The following is a 6,212-nucleotide window of genomic DNA, read 5'->3' as shown; positions in this document are numbered from 1 at the left end:
TGTTAATTGAAATACATTCCTCATGAAGCTGGTTGAGAGAAAGCCAAGAGTGTGAAAAGCTATCATCAAGGCAAAAGGTGGCTTAGAAGATTCGCAAATTAAAAATATGTCTTGATTTGTTTAAGACTTTGGTTACTACATGATTACATATGTAATGGGATGGCAGGTAGCCTACTGGTTAGAGTGTTGGACTAGTGACCGATAGGTTGCACAATCGAATCCCTGAGCTGACAAGGTAAAAATCTGTCATTCTTCCCCTGAACGAGGCAGTTTACCCACTGTTCCTAGGCTGTTATTGAAAGTAAGATTGTTCTTAACTTACTTGCCTAGTTAAATAAAGGTTAAATAAATAAAAAATACACAAATGTAAAGTATGGAGGCATGCATGTAGATAGCTATATGTACATACGTTGTGCTTCATCTTCTGCAATGGCATTCACAAGTCCATTCTCCACCTTCTCCATGGCACTATCCTCTTGGGGAAGATTTGTCATCATATCAAATTATTTCAGATCAAAACCAGGAGTAATAGTACACAGTCACACACACATGCACACAATAGACATACCTTCCTTAGCGTTATCTTCATTAAGGGAGCTTGCTAACAGGACACCCACTAGAGCGAACAGCAGTAACATACTCTGGATCTTCATCCTTTACTGAACCGCATAGAGCATGGCATTTTAAAGCACACACTGATCATCATCCTCTAGACAATGAGATAAACCGTGTTGTTAGCATGTCACATTATACAGTTGTCCACCAATCTACTCTTATTTGCAACAACCAGTCCAGCCATACACACCTGTCAACACCTAAATACATCTGAGAATGTGCTCAGCGAAAGCAAACTTACCTCTGATAGTTGGAATATGCTGACTGATTGATACCTGGTTGTCTTGATGTCTTCTGGACCTCAGTAGAAGACGAGTGTCTCTCTGCCCCTTGCAGTCCTGTCTTATACTCTTTCTGCCCCACCTCTTACAGTTGAATAACAAACAGACACTACAGCCATGACAATAACCACAGTTACACACCCTGGAGTGTATTCCCTCCCTCCAGGCAAAAATAGGCTGAATCAACATTAGGGTTTCCTTGTAACTTAACTGACTTATTCGATGTAATCATGTCGCATCAAAATGGCTAGTTGGATAGATTTGCAAAAAGTGAGTTCTCTTATTTTTTTATTTTACCCTCTTGTCTCATCGCTGCAATACAACACTCCAATGGGCCTGGGAGGAGGAGGCGAAGGTAGAGTCATGCATCCTACGAAACAAGACCCACCAAACCGTGCTTCTTAACACCCACCCGCTTAACCCAGAAACCAGCCGGCACCAATGTGTCAGAGTAAACACTGTTCACCTGACAACAGAGGTCAGCCTGCAGGCGCCTGGCCCGCCACAAAGAGTCGCTAGAGTGCGATGAGTCAAGTAAAGCCCCCCTGGCCAAACCCTTCTTTAACCCAGACGACACTGGGCCAATTGTTCGCCGCCCTATGGGACACCCGATCACGGCCGGTTGTCAAACTCAGGTCTGTAGTGACACCTCTAGTACCCCAATGCAGTTCCTTTAGACCGCTGAGCCACTCGGGAGGCTGAGCTGTCTCATGTCTACCAAGCGTTTGAGCCAAATCAACAACACGATTTAACCTAAGAAAGAAGTAGCTTGCAAGTTTACTAGATAGCTACAGTAGTTAGCGTGCTAACCAAACAAGACTTGCTAGTTTAGCTAATCAAACCAATCACTCCTAGCTTGCTATTATGAAAATCGAACTCAACAATACCAATACTGTTTTCAATTCAACTTTCTTTCAAAAGCAGCTCAAACAAAACATGTAAAAATTAACTATAGCCATTGAATTCTACCGTGCAAATATTCATGGTTTTCATGTTTCCTCCCAATATTGTTTTGAACTGATGCCCAACTGAGCATTCTATTCAATGCATCGTCAAGGAACGCTGATGAATATTTAATCAGTGCATTACAGTGGCTTAGAAATGCAATGCCATTCAAAAGGATTCAAATAATCAGCAGGAAAACCCTTTTGTCATCATTTTGATGTCACCAGATTGACTTTAGAGTATAATGTTAGCTAGCTATCTAAAATTGAGGGGAGGCCACCAGATGTTAGCTAGCTATCCTTAGCATTGCTAGCAATTTTTGTAGTATCAGAACTCAGGATAAGAACCGGATACTCAGATGTTTATTGACCAAACAGGAGGCAGGCAAAATACAGGTCGAGGGCAGGCAGAGGTCCCTAATCCAGGGCAGAATCACTAACGTACAGATCGGCAGGCAGGCTTGCTTGCGGTCAGGGCGCACAGAATGGTCAAAACCAGGGGAAACTAGGAAACAGAAACTTAGGAAGATGGGAAAGCGCGCTGGTAAGACCTGACAAGATGAACTGGCAACAGACAAACAGAGAACACAGATATAAATGCACAGGGTATAATGGGGAAGATGGGCAACACATGGAGGGGGATGGAGACAAGCACAAAGACAGGTGAAACCGATTAGGGTGTGACAGCTAGCTAATAACAACATTGCCCTCAGTTTAACGTAAATCTGACAACATGATAATGCAGGCAAAGTTGTTTCATACTTAATATTTAACTACTTTGACAACAACATCCCTGGGTCGCTCGTCTTTTCAGTTCGCTGCAGCTAGCGACTGGAACGAGCTGCAACAAACATTCAAACTGGACAGTTTTATCTCAATCAGGTAGCCTAGTAACTGAAAGGTTGCAAGATCAAATCCCTGAGCTGAAAAGGTAAAAATCTGTTGTTCTGACCCTGAACAAGGCAGTTATCCCACTGTTCCTAGGCCATCATTGAAAATAAGAATTTGTTCTTAACTGACTTGCCTAGTTAAATAAAGGTTTAAAAAAATGCTAAGACTCAATCATGGACACTTAATGACTGTTGTGGCTGCTTTGCATGATGTATTGTTGTCTCTACCTTCTTGCCCTTTGTGCTGTGTTCTGTGCCCAATAATGTTTGTACCATGTTTTGTGTTGTCATGTTTTGCTTCCTTACTATGTTGATGTCTTAGGTCTCTATTTATGTAGTGTTGTCTCTATAGTTGTGATGTGTGTTTTGTCCTATATATATATATATATATATATATATATATATATATATATATATATATTTTTTTTTTTCATCCCAGCCTCCGTCCTCGCAGGAGGCCTTTTGCCTTTTGGTAGACCGTCATTATAAATAAGAATTTGTTCTTAACGGACTTGCCTAGTTTAAAAAACAAAACCATTTCCAGGCACTATAGTGTAATTTCGACTAAACAGTAGTTAGCCTCCGTCCAGTGTGTCTACACGATCAACAGTCGACTCTGTGATGCTGAGCGGCCATGAGACGGTTGTTAGGTTCTAAATAAACCGTAAGAAATTGACACACTATAAAAGCTCCAAGTTTTTTCACCCAAAGGATCAAACAGCTGAATAGACAAAGACATTTTTTCACTAGTGGTAGATCTACAAACGATATACCGCTGTCGATCTACAAACGATATACCGCTGTCGATCTACAAACGATATACCGCTGTCGATCTACAAACGATATACCGCTGTCGATCTACAAACGATATACCGCTGTCGATCTACAAACGATATACCGCTGTCGATCTACAAACGATATACCGCTGTCGATCTACAAACGATATACCGCTGCCAGGCCGACGTCGGCGAGATGTATGTGTCACAAACGTGTGTATAAGTGGCAGGGAAGTCAGGCGCAGGAGAATAAACTTGGTAAATGGAGTAATTTAATAAAACAAAACATAACTCCAAAACCATAAAATACAAACGAAACAAATTGGGTAAGAGGAACCGTCACGCACCAAATACAAACGACACGAAACTGAAACATGAAACAATCTCTGACAAAGACATGATGGGAAACAGAGGGTTAAATACACAACGGGTAATGAATGTGATTGAAACCAGGTGTGTAGGAAGACAAGACAAAACCAATGGAAAATGAAAAATGGATCAATGATGACTAGAAGACCGGTGACGTCGACCGTCGAGCACCACCCGAACAAGGAGAGGTATCGACTTCGGCAGAAGTCGTGACCGTATGTGTGCTGTTGGGATGCGGCCGAGTGACGGATGTGCAACCTATGAATACAGAGCATTATAGGGAAATAATTCACGCTCTAGAATGCCCTCCTAGCAAATAAAAAAGTATTCAATGGTATAAGTACATATCTTCAAATTTTTATTAGGTCCACACTAATTTTTTTAAATTTTACCTTTATTTTACTAGGCAAGTCAGTTAAGAACAAATTCTTATTTTCAATGACAGCCTAGGAACAGTGGGTTAACTGCCTGTTCAGGGGCAGATTTGTACTTTGTCAGCTCGGCGATTTGAACTAGCAACCTTTCGGTTACTAGTCCAACGCTCTAACCACTAGGCTACCCTGCCTACCCTTGTGGTTGCATTGTGAATCAAAGAGCAGGTGACAAATTTTTTATTATTTAACATTTATTTATCTAGGCAAGTCAGTTAAGAACAAATTCTTATTGACAATGACGGCCTACCCCGGCCAAACCCGGACGATGCTGGGCCAATTGTGTGCAACCCTATGGGACTCCCAATCACAGCGGGATGTGATACAGCCTGGAATCATACCAAGAACTATAGTGACACCTCTTGCATTGAGATGCAATACCTTAGAATGCTGCGCCACTCGGAAGCGGTAAATGAATAATATGAAACAAGCATCTTGGAGTCACTCAGAATACAGGCTATAAGACAGGCCTAATACAGAAAATGTTGTCACTACAATGAATACAGGTGAAATTACATAGATGTGTACATTTGATTGTACAAGGTTTTATAAGCATTTTGATAAATCGGCTACTCTGTGAAATTTGTGCTATTTCACTTGAGGACAAGCAGTGGAGGGATTTCTCCTTAAAATGAAACTTGCCCTGAATGTGTTTCAAACTCACAGCCACCATATGCCGATAGTATGGAGTAGGTCACTTTAAATCCTCTTGAGTGTAGGTGGCAGTATTTTGATGTTTGGATGAAAAACGTACCCATATTAAACTGCCTATTTCTCAGACCCAGAATCTAGAATATGCATATAATTGTCCGATTGGGATAGAAAACACTCTAAAGTCTGTGAGTATAATAGAACTGATATTGCAGGCAAAAACCTGAGGAAAATCAAACCAGAAAGCGGCCTCTATTTTGAAAGCTGTTCCATAGCCTGCCTTTGCTCCATTTAAAGGGATATAAACCAGACTCCATTTCCTATGGCTTCCCCATGGTGTGAACAGTCTTTAGACATAGTTTCATGCTTTTATTTTGAAAAATGAGCGAGAAAGATCACATTGCGTCTGGCTGGGTGCCAGCAGCGTTTTGTATGCGCAACAGCTTGGTGCAGCCATTTTGTCTCTCTCTTCTGTTGAAGAAGCTACATTCACGGTGATATATTATCGATTATATATTGTAAAATATTGTAACTGGGAGTCTTGTGAGTGCAAACATCCGAAGATCATCAAAGGTAAGCGATTTAATTTATTGCTTTTCTGACTTTTGTGACCAATCTACTTGGCTGCTAGCTGTTTGTAATATTTTGTCTACTGAGAGAGATGTGCTTACATAAACGCTTGGTATGCATTCGCAGAAAAGCTTTATTGAAATCTGGCATGCCAGGTGTATTAACAACAAGCTAAGCTGTGTGTTGCTATATTGCACTTGTGATTTCATGAAAATGTAATATTTTTAGTAATTTCATTTGAATTTGGCGCTCTGCAATTCAGCGGTGGTTGACGAAAATGATCCCGCTAACGCGATGGGTGCATCAAGAAGTCGTAACTTAAAGGATCACACCATATATCCAAGATAGCAATAGTGGGTTAATTACTGATATTTGACAACACCACGAGTCTTCGCCTTTGACTTATATTATGTTTGAATACAAAGTTACATGTTATATAATCCTCCTACTTTTATTAGTGAAAGTACATAAGTGAATGACATCAGTGGCCTAGTAAAGGAAGCATCATACTCAAATATACTGGCACACTCCATTTAGACCATGGGGAATAAATTAAACCAAACTGTTGGATGGTTTAACATTATGCCTCTGGTTGTCAAATTGACCTGTTGAACCTGTACAATTGGATTGTGGCTCTACCGTTTAAAGTCTCTGATAGGTTGATTTGTTATTTTGTTACCGGATA

At 40.7% G+C, this 6,212-nt stretch overlaps 1 long non-coding RNA gene across 1 annotated transcript; it reads right to left on the bottom strand.

Annotated features, from left to right (window-relative positions):
• Positions 1-256: 256 nt before the first annotated feature.
• On the bottom strand, positions 257-993 carry LOC124030462. Its single transcript, XR_006837968.1, has 3 exons — positions 857-993; positions 569-659; positions 257-475 (listed from the first exon to the last, which is right to left on the bottom strand). It is a non-coding gene; the product is annotated as an uncharacterized LOC124030462 (long non-coding RNA).
• Between the last annotated feature and the right edge of the window lie 5,219 nt (positions 994-6,212).

Source organism: Oncorhynchus gorbuscha, unplaced genomic scaffold, assembly GCF_021184085.1.
Source record: "Oncorhynchus gorbuscha isolate QuinsamMale2020 ecotype Even-year unplaced genomic scaffold, OgorEven_v1.0 Un_scaffold_11776, whole genome shotgun sequence".
Classification (NCBI taxonomy): domain Eukaryota; kingdom Metazoa; phylum Chordata; class Actinopteri; order Salmoniformes; family Salmonidae; genus Oncorhynchus; species Oncorhynchus gorbuscha.
Note: the sequence above shows the minus strand (reverse complement) of the source record. Positions and strands in the feature narration are given on the sequence as shown.